The sequence below is a fragment of the Sciurus vulgaris genome, assembly GCF_902686455.1.
Source record: "Sciurus vulgaris genome assembly, chromosome: 8".
In the NCBI taxonomy this organism is placed as follows: Eukaryota; Metazoa; Chordata; class Mammalia; order Rodentia; family Sciuridae; genus Sciurus; species Sciurus vulgaris.
In genome coordinates, this window is record NC_136468.1 from 124,762,151 (window position 1) to 124,777,527 (window position 15,377).

The 15,377-nt window shown below is 39.1% G+C and overlaps 1 pseudogene across 1 annotated transcript; it reads right to left on the reverse strand.

Annotated features, from left to right (window-relative positions):
• Positions 1-510: 510 nt before the first annotated feature.
• LOC306668742 (acidic leucine-rich nuclear phosphoprotein 32 family member E-like) lies at positions 511-3,764 on the reverse strand (annotated as a pseudogene). Its single transcript has one exon. The product of its transcript is annotated as an acidic leucine-rich nuclear phosphoprotein 32 family member E-like (transcript).
• Between the last annotated feature and the right edge of the window lie 11,613 nt (positions 3,765-15,377).

Sequence of the window (15,377 nt, forward strand, 5' to 3'; positions counted from 1 at the left end):
AAATAGCCTTTACGATGTTCAGATACGTTCCTACTATCCCTATTTTTTCTAGTGTTTTGAGCATGAAGAGGTGTTGTATTTTGTTGAATGCTTTTTCTGCGTCAATTGAAATAACCATATGATTCTTGTCCTTAAGTCTATTGACATGATGGATTATGTTTATTGATTTATGGATGTTAAACCATACTTGCGTTCCAGGAATGAACCCCACTTGATTGTGGTGCACAATTTTCTTAATATATTTTTGGATACGGTTTGCTAATATTTTGTTAAGGCTCTTTGCATCTATATTCATCAAGGATATTGGTCTAAAATTTTCTTTCCTTGATGTGTCTTTTCCTTGTTTGGGTATGAGGGTGATATTAGCTTCATAGAATGAAGCTATTTCCTGGAATACTTTGAGAAGTATTGGAATGAGTTCTTCTTCGAAGGTCTTATAGAACTCAGCTGAGAATCCATCTGGTCCTGGGCTTTTATTGGATAGTAGGTTTTTTTTTTTTTTATCAGGAGTACTGCTTTTTTATTTGTTTTTAACACTGTCATGGCTTTATTCAAAAACACAGTTGCACAAAAGTATTAACCTCAAAGTTTTAAAGGACAGAGTCTTAAAGAACTTAACACACTATATACATACTGCCATACAAAGAGTATTAAAATAGGACCCAAAACTTCTACAAAATATAAAAAACCCCTTGCTTATTTGCATGAAAATACCTCCCACAAAGCTAAATAAGGTCTTAAAAGTTATCTGGAGGTTCACTAAGTGTTGTTTTCAAACCAAAGAACTCTCATTTTGATTGCACAATAAGATGATTGATAAGGTCAATATAGATTTCAATTTAAAAATAAGTATTTTATAATGTGGCATAGTATGTAGTAAGAATTCTTAGAGACTAAAGCAGGGCATATCAATTGTAAAAATTAGGAAAAAATGTTAATCTTTTGTACTTTCTGATCCCCCTACTAAATTTATTCCAAGTGTTTATTTCAGTCAGTTGTGCAACTGTTTTAGTTTCTCCACAAATAACCTTTAACAAGTCATACATTTTAAAAAAAAAAAAAAAAAAAAAAAAAAAAGCAAGCAGCAGCAGTACTATATTCAGTAATTTAAATGTATCCCAGTAGAGAAGCATAACTTCAATTAGTTTACTGACACTAACCTTTAAAAACCTTACAAATATTTAAAACAAAGAAAGAGGTTTTAGATAGTCAAGATTAACAAAGCAATTACCTTGAACATGGAGCCTCCATGACAAAAAGGGAGATGTACTTGTCTGTTCCTTATATTTTATTTAATATCCATGTAAGTAAGCATATACTCAAACTTATCCCAAATATTCTTCTATTTTAATGACATTTGCTTGAAAATAAATCTTAATTTTAATATTTAGTCCCAAATATTTTTCCAACTACCTACTATATTCCAATTAAATGCTATATCTGGTAATGCTTTAAAACTAGAAACAACCAAAGGTTCTACTCAGAAAAATTATAAGTACTGTGCAGGGTTGGTATCCAAATTATTTGGAATGCCATCTTAAAAATTTGACTTGAAAGTCTCATTAATTATCAACAGACAATCATTCTGACTTTTGAGGAATATGGATACTGCTTCGAAAAGCCTTCCCTGCTTCTTTTATTTCTTCATCCTACTTATACGGTCTTAAATATTGTCAGTCAAGAAAGATTTACAATAAGCAGAGCTTGCTGCTTAAAATTTGTATCAATAACAATATTCATATCTCAAAAAATTCTTAGGTTCTTCCACTTTGCTTCAAACACAGACGTATCTGAAAAGGTGGTTGAGGTATAAGACTAAAGGTTTTCTGGGTATCCAGAAGTTCCCAACTTTCTTTTGGGATACAGAAAGGTGAGTGAAACAAGAAAGGAAGGTGATCATAAAGAAATTGCTGAGGAGAAAAAAATGCACACTTAAAACAAAACAAAATTAACAACTGTTGGCATGTCATGATCTGCAGCCTGAAGAAAGGGCTCACCTGCATGTCTCTCATTTAGTATAGGCAATCCTTCCTTCAAAAATAAAATCTTATCAATCACCACAAAATCCATGAACTATATTACTGACTAGAACCTCCCCCAAATCCACAAACTATATTGCTGAATAGAACCTTTATTATTCTGCTTCTACTTTCCAACTTAATTCATGTGACAGAAGACCACCCAAATATTCTTAGCTATTAAAAAGAAAAAAAGGCAATGCCTTCAAACTAAAGATCCCTGGATCATCTCTAAAAAAAAAAATCAACTTATTCAAGAGACTACTGTCATTTCATATTACAGATGACTGTAATTTCAGCTAATTTATAAATAACTTTAAAATCTTATGAATGAAATGCACCAAACTTCACCTGTGTAAAAACAATCATGTTTTAATTATGGACTTAAAAATTACTAATACAATGAACTTCAACTTGAATTAGAAAAATTAAGATTCTAAATCTAATTGCTAGAGAATGTCTCAATGGGAGGAGTGTCAATGAAATTTTTTCTCTACATACAATATGATCATTAACAGACTAGTATATCTTAATTAGAATGATAAGGCAAAAATAGTAAAACCACACTTTTCCTATAAAAAGTTACACATTATCTTCTGTAGGGATAGCTATTGTACATGAAAAAACAAAGATGTGATCACTCTATTGCACACCCAGGAACATTAGGGAATCTGGTCTTAGAATGATCTAGTCATCTTCTTCCTCTCCATCATCTTCGGCATCTCGTTTCCTCTTCTCCCCCCAGAGACCTTCTTCCTCTTCCTCCTCTTCTTCCCCTTCTTCAACATACTCATCATCATCATCTTCATCCTGAATTTCTTCTTTCATCAAGTAAGAGGGGCCGACTTCTTCTCCCTCTCCCAATTCTGACCCTGCTTCATCTTCTTCCTCCTCATCCTCTTCTTCCTCCTCTTCCTCATATCCTTCAGGTGGACCAGCTTCATCTTCCTCTTCATCTCCATCATCTTCATCTCCATCTTCATCATCCTCCTCTTCAGAGTCAGGTGCTTCATTATTCTCCTGATCAAATCCATCTAAGTATGTGATTTGTTGCAGCAATTCAAAAATACTTTCTCTGTAATCTTCCAGGTTTGTGATCTCACAGTTAAACAAGTCAAGACTTTTCAAATTTTTAAGATTTTGCAGAGCTTCTACTGTACTGAGATCTTTGATTTTGTTTCCACTCAGATTGAGGTAGGTAAGATTTGGACATTTTTCTTCTAGGACTTCCAAGCCTCCAGAAATTATATTGTCACTAAGTTCCAACTTTCGAAGTTTATTTAAACTGGGAAGTTGGGCCAGTGAACTTAATTCCACATTAGCCATACTCAGAAACTCTAGTTCTTTAAAAGTATCATTCAGGCCTTCAATTTCCCCATTGACACACAGGCAATTATCAAGAACTAACTCTTCACCTCCTCCGGGACTCTGTTCCTTAACTCCATGTTAATCCTCTTCTTCATCTCCATGTCCTCCTCCTGCTCTTCTGCTACTACTCTCCTCCTTTCCCCTTTCCTGCTTTTCCCACTACCCCCCAATCCTAAAATTTAAAAAGATTTGGAAATGAATGAAAAGAAACGCAAATATAAACGCCCACTATCACCAGATAGATGTGGAGGAGAAAGAAAAGAATAGCAAATGGAGTCCAAGGAGTTGGGACTCTTAACTTGGCTGCCCCCACCTCCTTGTCCACACACCAGCGCGGGCGCACACACACGCACGCACACGCACACACACACACACGCACACACAACCAGCAGTTCCTTCCCCTTCAATGACTGCTCAGAGACTCGGATAGTAGGTTTTTGATAGCTTCATTGCTTGATATGGACCTGTTTAAATTGTGTATGTCTTCCTGGTTCAGTTTGGGAGGAGCATATGTCTCTAGAAATTTGTCAATGTCTTTGGTATTTTCTATTTTGTTGGAATATAGATTTTCAAAGTAGCTTCTTGATATGTTATGTATCTCAGTGGTGTCTGTTGTGATATTTGCTTTGTCATCACGAATTTTAGTAATTCGAGTTTTCTCTCTCCTTCTCTTTGTGAGTGTGGCTAAAGGTTTATCTATTTTGTTTACTTTTTCAAAGGATCAACTTTTTATTTTGTCAATTTTTTGAATTGTTTCTTTTGTTTCAATTTCATTGATTTCAGCTCTGATTTTAATTATTTCTTGTCTTCTACTACTTTTGCTGTTATTCTGTTCTTTTTCTAGGCCTTGAGCTGTAATGTTAGGTCATTTAGTTGTTGACTTTTTATTCTTTTCTTGAATGCGCTCCATGCAATGAATTTTCCTCTTAGTCCCGCTTTCATAGTTGATATGTTGTATCGTCATTCTCATTGACCTCTAAGAATTTTTTTATCCTCCCTGATGTTTTCTGTTATCCATTTTTCATTCAATAGCATATTATTTAGTCTCCAGGTGTTGGAGTAATTTCCGTATTTTATTTTGTCATTGATTTCTAATTTCAGTCCATTATGATCTGATAGAACATAAGGCAGTATCTCTATTATTTTGCATTTACTAAGGGCTGCTTTGTGGCATAACATATGGTCTATTTTCGAGAAGGTTCCATGTGCTGCTGAGAAGAAAGTGAATTCGCTTGTTGATGGATGGAATATTCTATATATGTCTATTAAGTCTAGGTTATTGATTTTGTTATTGAGTTCTATGGTTTCTTTATTTAGTTTTTGTTTGGAAGATCTATCCAATGGTGACAGTGGTGTGTTAAAGTCAGCCAGAATTATTGTGTTGTAGTCTATTTGATTCCTGAAATTGAGAAGGATTTGTTTGATGTACAGGGATGCACCATTATTTTGGGCATAAATATTTACTATTGTTATGTCTTCCTGATTTATGGTTCCCTTAAGCAGTATGAAATGTCCTTCTTTATCCCTTCCAACTAACTTTGGCTTGAAGTCCACTTTATCTGAAATAAAAATGGAAATCCCACCTTTTTTACTGAGTCCGTGTGTGTGGTAGGTTTTTCCCCATCCTTTCACCTTTAGTCTGTGGATGTCTTTTTCTATGAGATGAAGCATATTGTTGGGTCTTTCTTTTTAATCCATTCTGCCAGTCTATGTCTTTTGATTGATGAGTTTAGGCCATTAACATTCAGGGTTATTATTGAGATATGATTTGTATTCCCAGTCATTTGGGCTTATTTTTGGTTTTTAAGTTGGCTTGGTTTCTCCTTTGAGTGGATTTTTCTCTAAGGTAGTTCCTTCTTTTGCTGATCTACATTTTTGTTTTTCATTTCCTCCTCATGGAATATTTTGTTGAGAACATTCTGTAGTGTAGGCTTTCTATTTGTAAATTCTTTTAACTTTTGTTTATCATGGAAGGATTTTATTTCATCTTCAAATCTGAAGGTTAGTTTTGCTGGGTATAGGATTCGTGGTCAGCAACTATTTCTTTCAGAGCTTGAAATATATTGTTCCAGGCCCTTCTAGCTTTTGGAGTCTGGGCTGAGAAATCTGCTAATATCCGTATTGATTTCTCCCTATATGTAATCTGATGCTTTTCTCTTGCAGCCTTCAAAATCCTATCTTTATTTTGTATGTTAGGCATTTTCATTATAATGTGCCTTGGTGTGGATCTGTTGTGATTTTGTGCATTTGGTGTTCTGTGAGCCTCTTGTATTTGATTTTCCATTTCATTCTTCAGATTTGGGAAATTTCCTGCTTTTATTTCATTGAATAGGTTGTTCATTCCTTTGGTTTGTATCTCTGTGCCTCCCTCAATCCTGATAATTCTTAAATTTGGTCTTTTCATGATGTCCCATAGTTCTTGGAGGTTCCATTCATGATTTCTTACCATCTTCTCTGTTTGGGCAACTTTATTTTCAAGATTAAATATTTTGTCTTCATTGTCTGAGGTTCTGTCTTCCAAGTGGTCTACTTTTGGTGATGCCTTCCATTGAGTTTTTTATTTGGTTTATTGTTTCCTTCATTTCAAGGATTTCCGTTTGGATTTTTTTGAGAATCTCTATCTCTTTGTTGAAATGATCTTTTGCTCCCTGCAATTGCTCTTTCAACTGCTTATTGGTATTATTATTCATTGCCTTCCTTTTCCTCTTATCTCATTCTTTGCTTCATGAATCATCTTAATCATGTATAATCTGAAGTTCTTTTCTGACATTTCTTTTACCATACTGTCACTGGATGATAATATAGAATCTATATTTGTTTGGATCATTTTCTTCCCTTGTTTTTTCATGTTGTTCATGTATCTTCCCCTCTAGCAGTGCAGATCTGGGGTATTGCAGTTTCCCCCCTATAGGCTTATAGTGACCCTATAGGTTTCCAAAATCTTTTCTTTAAGGGGAGATCAACATTAGCAGTGCCCAGTTCAGACAGTATGCAATCCTAGACCAAATAGCCCCTATGAGGACATTAACAATATTGTCAAAATAAACAGAATGAGTTCAATTATTATCTTCAGTATAACAAACAGATTTCAGTATAACTAACAGATCTGCAGTTTCTAATGGCGGACAAAGAGGATGGGGAGGAGTGTAGAATGTAGCTGTTAATGGGATAAGAAAAGAATATATAGAAGTTCTAGATAATAGAAAGAATGAGAGTGTAATCAAAAGAAGCTGGTCATTAGCATGCAAAAAGGGAGAAAGAGACTCTGAGGGAACAGGTAAACAAAAGGAAAAGAGAGCAAGAAAAGTAAAGAAATAAAAGCTTAAAAATTTTTAATAAGGAGAAAAAAGAAAATCTACACTTAAACAGTCATATAGTATTCAAACCTCCCAGTCTTCAGTAGCCTGATGCATGAGAGGTACCTGACAATGAGCTTCAAGTCTCCAGCAGGGGTCTCAGGATGGGATTTGCCCCACCTAAAGATCGGAGTTGTGGCTTCCAGGATTATCCAAGATGGCTGCTCTGGCTTCCTAATGTCTTGGCAAATGGGGAGCTGGAGCTCGGGGGTATGGGTGTGGTTGGCTGGAGGTCCTGGAGGTGGGGTGCAGTTGGTCAGGCAGGGGTCCTGGAGGTGGGTGTGGTCAGTCTGGTTGCGGTATCCTGGAAGTGGGGTGCAATCAGTTGGTCTGGGGTTCCTGGTGATAGGGCACAGTCAGTCGATCTGGGGGTCCTGGTGGCAGGGAGCAGTCAGTCTGTGTGAGGACCCCATAGGCAGGGAGTGATGGGTCGGGCTGAGGGATCCTGGAGATTGGGCTCAGTCAGTCCGGCCAGGGGTCCTAAGGGGCCTGGCTGTTGTCTCAAAATGGCGGCAGTCATGTGTAACCAAACCTGCAGGTACTGTGACAGTGAACTTCCAGGCAACAGCAGGCTGCTGGTGCTCCACTGGCAGTCTTCTGTCAGTTTGCTGACTGCTGTCGGATTATCGGGAGGTGAACTTTGGGTGATGGATGATGGATAGGTGAAAGGCAGGCGATGGACAGACAAGAGGCAGGCAAATGGCGGATGATAGGCGCCTGACAGTGAGCAATCTGCACTCAAAAAGACGTTGCTATGCTGGCTGACTGCAGGTGATCTCAGTAGACAAATGGGGTAAACAGCAGAGGATAGATAAGCAGCAAAAACTGCCTCACCAAGAAACATATCCTATGCTTGAAACTCAAGTTACAGAGGAATGCAGCCTCCCTCTCCCTGGTAAATATTTGCATGAAAATTAGTACCCACATACTTCTAGTATGTAAAATAGACTGTTATTTTAACTGCAAAGGGATATGAGTGAAAGTAATAGAAAGACACTAATTTGTCATGAACAACCACAATAAAATGAATGGTGACAAGACAGTCATCACATGTCAGTGTGATCTGTTATCTCCTTAGTATCCCAATAACCAAAGTTCCAAAAAGGCAAGCCATTCCCAGAAAGGACACTCAAAAGAAACTGGCAAAAAATGCACATCTCCTCATCTCCTTCTCAAAAGTTTGTGTATTAGTTTTCATTTGTGCCTTAACCAATCACTATAAACTTAGTAGTTTAAGACAATACGTGTTTATAGTGTTCTTTAGGTCAGAATTCCAGTCACTGTGTGACTGAGCTGGTTCTCAGTTCAAGGTTTCACAAGGCTGAAATCAGTGTGTTGGCAGGGTTCTCTTTTTTTCTAGAAGTCCTGGGGCTGAAGCCAATTTCAAACTCATTCAGGTTGTTGTCAGAAATCAGTTCCATGCAGTTGTAGGACTGAGGTTCTTGTTTCCTTGATGACTACTGACAAGGCATCTTTCTGTTTCCAGAGAGGTCTTTCTGTTTTCAGAAGTTACATGTATTCCCTGACATGTGACCCTCTTCAAAGTCCACAATGACTGAACAAGTCTTCACACTTGGAATATTTCTGACTTCCTGGCTGCTTCCCCTTTCATCTCTATCTTCAGCTGCTACTCTAAAGGGCTTGTTATGTTTTGGATGTTAAATGTCCCTCAAAGGTCCATGTGTTAAAATTTTGGTCCATAGGGTGGTGTCATCGGAAGGTGGTAGAAACTTTAGGAGCTGAATCCTAGTGGGAGATTCCTAGGTATTGGGGGTGTGCTCACAAAGGACATTATGGGGCTCTGGTGTCTGTTTGTCTGTCTGTCTCTCTTTCTCTTCCAATTCCAGATGTGATTGTTCGTTCCTACACATACTCCCACCATGATGAGGTGCCATCTACCACTCTCATCAGAGGTCAAACCAATGGGGTTGCTTGATCTTGGACTTTGAACATTCCAAACTGTGAATTAAGTAAATCTTTTCTGTTTATAGAGTTAGTTGCCTCTGGTATTTTGTTATAATACTATAAAGTTAACAAATATAAGAGTAATATGATCCCATTGTGTTCGCCCAGATGAATCAAGGTGATTTCTCCAATTTAAGGTCAGCTGAGCATAACCTTCATGCCATCTGCCAAACCCCTTCACAGTAGTGCTGTGATCACTGTTTAACTTAATAACCAGAGGACAAAATCTTGACGGGGTGAGCTTTGAAGTTCTACCTCTCTCGGTAGGTCTCTGGGAAGTTAAGCCCAAAGAATACAAAAAAGGATGATAAAAGTAAGTAATGCTGAAAAAACTGTCAGCAGTAAACTGGTTACTGCCCACTCAAAAAGGAAGCCCAGTTCTGGCCAAAAAACTGATATTTCATAACAATGGGAAAGTGCAGGGTGTTCCTGAAGGTGCACATGATCAAAATGTGGAGGCAGGATATGGTGTGAAACCTCTAATGTCAATATGATCACAAAACAATAAGAGCACCATTCCAACAGTGACAAAGTAGACAATGTCATCTGGTTCTAGTTTTTTTTTTTTTTTTTATCTTGAGTGTATCATAATTTGGAGAATCTTACCTTAAACTCTTAAATTTCAGAAAATCTGTTTTGGTGAACCAAGTTCTGGGGAATTAGTAAAGAAACAGGGAGTAAATACATATATTTATAAGTGTTCATTTTTGTTTTTTAAACATGTCTTCTTTTTTGTATGTGTGTGGTGCTGGGGATCAAACTGTGTACCCCGTGCATGCTAGGCTTGTACTCTATCACTGAGCTACAACCTCAGGTCCAAATATGAGTCTTTTGAAGAGTGCCTCTGGAACATGTTTAGGATGAATAGTCCACAAACCATTTTACATAGGCACATCCATGGTCATGGCCAAACTTTCCAACAGATTTGAAAAGTGGAATGTGTGCTGATTTGTGATTCCACCATAGTAGTCTCCAAGCAAAGGAGACTGTCCACATGAGCTGTAGGCAGGTAAGTAATTCATGCTTGCCTGAAATCAACTTTTCTTCCTGCATCCATGGGCACCAAGACTAGGGGAATTGGTCCTCAGAGTATAGAGGAGGAGCCAGCTTTAATTCTGCACTAGGTTGATGGGCATATAGCCTTGATTTCCCCTTTGAGTTCTTGGAATCCTTTTAAGGCCAGGCCTAAGGCCACTTTGCCATCCTAGAACACTAAGAACTGCACTTCCTTTTCCCTGCAAGCTTCTCTGTGGCCCTGACAATGATGCAGGCTGCCTTCCTTTAACACATCCTGGCCCAGACATCTGCCATCACCATGTTGCTAGAACTCCTTGTCATCCACCCTCTAAGCATATCATCACCTTCACTTAACACCATTGCAGCGACCACTGTTGCAAGGGTCACCTTGCATGTTTAAGAGACTATGAGCACAGTGCTTATATCCTTGGGCTCTTGAGTTCAACAGGCCTTGGTGTCTTTTCTCACACACACACACACACACACACACACACACACACACACACACACTACTATCTCCTAGCTAAGTGCAGAAATGCAGTTGTCTTGTCCTTGGTGAGTTTGTCTTTTTAGATTCAAAACAGGGGTGGTATTACTTTTCTCATAACATTGAAGTAATTCACCCAACAGATATATAGCAGGCACCTTCCAGTGCAGCAGTTGCTGGTGGTAGAGCTGGACTGTTGCAGGTTAAAATAGGAGCCAAAGGCAGGGAAGCGGAAGGCTGGATACTCCACTGGGGCCAATCCAGGCAGGAACTTCAATGCCCAGCTAAGAGCCTTTGATTCTATCCTCAGAGTGGTGGGAAATGATTGAAGGGCTTCATTTGTGTTAGAAGTTGGGGTGAGTTATGGCATTGTTGGACCCATTGTATGTATGAAGGATGGGACCTAGGTGTTGAGGGGTAGGGCAGCCAGCTGGAGGCAGTGGAAGTTACATAAGTAGCTATTTGCAAGGATTTTGCAGTTAAGAGAGAAAGCCTGAACTTAAGTAGCATAAAGGGAAATCAGGGATGTCTTACATGTAGGTAATAGTTATTGGTAATAGTTACCCATTCTGCAAGTACGTGTGTGTGTGTGTGTGTGTGTGTGTGCAAGAGAGACCACTATAGTTTGACACCACTGTAATTTATGGTGTCATGCCATGTGGAGGCACCAATTGGAGATTGGGGGAAGTGATAAACTGAAATTGGGAGATGCTGAATATGATGTGTCTATAAAACAGCAAGCAAGAAATCTAACAGGGAGTAGGCTAGACATCTGCAATCTGAAAAGAGTTTTGTTTTTGTTTTTGCTTTTCAGTATTGAGAAATGATCTCAGGGTACTCTACCACTGAGCTACCTGTCCTATCTCTTTTTAAAAATTTTGAGACAGGATCTTACTCAGCTGCCTAGGTAGTCCTTGAACTTGCAGTCCTCCTGCTTTAGCTTCCTGAGTAGCTGGGATTACAGGTGTATACCACCATGCCCAGTGAGAGATCTTAATTGGAGAAAAAGATTCGGGAATTAATTTTTTCAGTGGCAACTGGCAGAGAACTGAGAGAGGAGATGGGGGATGGGGTTAATGTCTTAGATTCTGTGTTTACTAGGCATCCATTCATAACAGAGTTGATTATGTTAATTTTATTTTCTTATTTTCTACATGCTTGATGTGCTGGCATTTGGGGGCCTTATAGACTTGGGAGACACTGCCCTTCCCAGGGTTAGTTAATTCCAGAGAAAAAAACTTGCCTGCAGCACACCTTTAACATGCAAATCAGCCAATCCAGATTTGATACTTCCAATGACCTCCTTATCTCACATAACATACCAATTTCCTCCTGCCCTAAATTATCCCAGGACCAGGCAACTAGAGACCATCCCTATCTCCCAAAGCCTACTGGAATTGTTCAAACTAGCCAATCCTAAATTGTCTGCTCTAGTTTGTCTTTCTTTTTGTTCTTGTTACTGCATCCTGATCATGAAGTTTCCCATATGGACCTGTGTGATGTTCTGGGTACTTTTCCCTTGAGAAATGTGGGAAATTGCTGCTTCTTTCAATTGCATTGGCTTCTTTATATCATCACTCAGTCGTATCTCTAACAGTTATATTCCAGGTAATTATGCCAGTTAAGAATTGAAGTATGGAGGGGAGATGGAGTCCCTAGGGTTCTGTACATTCTGTATTTATTAGGAAGTTTTAAAATGTTTCTAAATGACAATTTCTCCAGGGAGGTCTTGCACACCAGAGGATGATGGTAAGTTGGAAGAATGGTCCAGTGCTGCTTCCCACAGCTTAGGGTAGTGAGGGAGATGCATAGAGTGGGAGAGTTTCAGGGCTTATGAAGCTGACACTTGGGCAGGGCCTGGATGGAGCAATGCTGCTGGGCAAGGGGGAGGTGATGGTTCTCATGCTCAGGGTTAGTGAAATGTCCACCCATCAATCATGAAGAAGCTGTGGGTCTGGACCACTGCCTGTCATGGAAGTTCGGTCCAAAGTGGGAATCATCTCATCATGCCTGTGCCTGTCAGGTTGTGCCCAGGTGAGGCCAGAGCAACCTGCAGAAATCTGTAGGAATAGCACCTCTCTTGATTTAGACTTTACTTTTGGGCCACATGTGGAACTGAGTTTCACTCTTTTCCAGAACTTTATATGCCTGCTTTGCCCCTGTTGATCCTGAGTTTGAAGGCTGGCAGTACCCTGCCTTTACCTCTGCCTCTGCCTCCAATTGATTCAGAGGTTATGCCTCTTAGTTCCCCTTGAACATCAAGCTCTTGTCTCCCACTAGAAGACAGAGGGGCAGGTGATTTGCTGCTTCTTCCATCCCTACTATCCCCTATGGCTTTAAGTCATTAGTGGGAATTTGACATGGAATAAAATGTGTTCACCCCTCCATTGTCACCTGGAAGTCTGCAGTTATAGAACTTATCCAGTTCATTCACAGGAGAATAATAGGACAAACAACTCAGAACTTGCAGCATGAACTGTTCTTGATTTTCTGGCTGCTCAGGGTGTGCCTGATGAGAGGCTGGTCAACTTGTTCTGTTCACAAGGAAGACAGCAAGTTGGGCTGGGCTTAGAATTGGAGGCAGGCTGGGTGTGGTGGCCCAAGCATGTAATCCTAGCAACTCAGAAGGCTGAGGCAGGAGTATCACAAGTTCAAGGCCAACTTCAACAACTTAGTGAGACATAGTCTCAAACTAAAAAGCAACTGGGGTATAGCTCAGTAGTAAAGTGCCCCTGTATTCAATACCCAGTACCAAAAAAAAAAAAAAAAAAAGGTAGAGAGAATTGGAGCCAGCCTCCCCAATTCTTTTTTAAAATTTTTTAAAAAATTTATTAGTTCTTCTTAGGTATACATGACAGTAGAGTTTATTTTGACATATTTAGGCAAACCTGAAGTATATCTTATTCTAATTAGGATCTCAGTCTTTTGGTTGTATATGATGTGGAGATCATATTCATAAATGTACAGAGAAAAAGTGTGTCAGATTCATTCCACTGTCTTTCCTATTCCTATCCTGCTCTCTTCCTTCCATTCCCCTTTGTCTAATCCAGTGAACTTCTATTCTTCCCCTCCTGTGTGTTAGCATTCACCTATCAAGAGAAAATTCAACCTTTGGTTTTTTGGGATTGTCTTATTTCACTTAGCATCATAGTTTTCAGATCCATCCATGTCATAAAGTCCTTTTTATGGCTAAGAAATATTTCATTGTGTATAGATACCACATTTTTATGCATTCATCTTTTGAAGGGCACCTAGTTGGTTCTGTAACTTAGCAATTATGACCAATTCTTTATTTCTTGAAGAGTTCTTCATTTTTAGAGTCCATAACATGGCACTAACCTGATTCTTCTGTTCTGCTTGACATTTCCCAGCTTTCAGCAAGACTCATTTCTTTTTTGGGGGGGAGTACTAGGGATTGAACCCAGGGGTGCTTTACCACTGAGTCACATCCCCAGCCTTGTTTTTACTTTTTGAGACAGAGTCTCAGTAAGTTGCTGAGGCTGGCTTTGAACTTGCAATCCTCACATCTCAGCATCCCAAGCCACTAGGATTACAGGTATGCACCACCATGCCTGGCTCCCATTCTCATTCTTGTCCCCCCAAAACTATATGGACTTTGCAATTACTCTTGCAAGAATGCTCCCTCAAACTATAACAAATCCTTCTTAACAGACAAAACTTGGGGGACCCCACAGGTAGCAGTTATTTTTGGTATCTGCTGATTAAAGAAAAAACACAATGACAAAAGTACACGGAGTTTTGTAATATTGTTTTTTGTATTTTATTAACTGTGATAGCATTTTATACATCTGAAAAATTCAGTATTATATATATGTAACACATTACAATTGCCCTTTGTCAGTTTTACATCCATGACTTCCACCAACTGAAACAAAATTACATCTGTATAGAATGTACAAACTTTTTTTCTTGTCATGATTTCCTAAATAACACAGTATTACCACTCTTTACTCAACATTTACTTGGTCGTTATCTGGTGAGAGCCCAATCTTTGCTTCCATAATGGTCTTTATTACTTTGTCTGAAGGGGACAACTGTTGGATCCTCAAATGGTGGAAGGGACAGAAGGACAGAAAGGATCTAGCTTGTTCCCTCAAGTCCTTCCCTCTAATTTTATGTGCTGGTGCTGGCAATTAAACCCAGGGCCTTATGTGTGCTAAGAAAATGTTTTATCACTAAGATACATCCCCTGACTCCTCCAGTCTATAAGGACATTAATCCATTCATGAGGGCTCCACTCTCATGACATAATCACCCCTTAAAGGCCTCACCTCTTAATGCTATCACATTAGTGATTGTTTTTAAGCATAGGAATTTTGGGGGGACCCATAATATACACACTAAAGCATCATGGTTCCCACTTTATGGGAGTTCTAAGTATAGAACCAAATATGTGGCCACAAAGATTTTTCTCCTAGAGATTTTATAGTTTTAGCTGTGATGTCTATGATCTATTTCAAATTGATTTTTGATATGGTTTGCAATAGGGTAGAGCTTAATTTTCTTGCACAGGAATGCCCATGAGTTTTTCCAAACCCGTTTCTTTACTTGGCAGCTTCATTGAAAATCAACTGAACATACATGTGTGAGTCTACTTCTAGAATCTCTTCCATTGGCCTTTTTCTAGATTACTGTAGCTTTTATGCTAAGTTTTGAAACCAAGTAGCACAAGTTTTCCAGCTAGCTGCTTTTGACCTCTGTGGGGCAAGTTTCAATGGTGGCTTTCTTTCATGGGAAGTTTATGTAAGTTCTCCCAAAGGTTTTCAGGGTGGCATTAGGGCAGTATTCTGATATGGGAAATTGGGCTCTAACTTAATGTCTTTCACTCAGTGGTAGTCTCTAGTGCCTCATCTTCCTGAGTCACTGGCCTAGTAGATAGGATTCTGGCATTAGAGAACACATGCCTGTCACAGCTCCCCCCAACTACCCTATGCAGAGTTCTTTCAAGTTTTCTAAGCTCTTTCACAGACAGGTCTGGGGCAAGCTGGCAAGTTAATAATGTCCCAGCAGCTGTGTATCACAGTCACCCTGCTCCAGTCACTGACAGCTACGGTGCTGCAATCTTCTCTCCTTGCTTCCTAAATATTTTCAAACTGAACAATTTTAGACAGGCTGAAGCATTCTGTCTTCACAGAGGTACCAGTC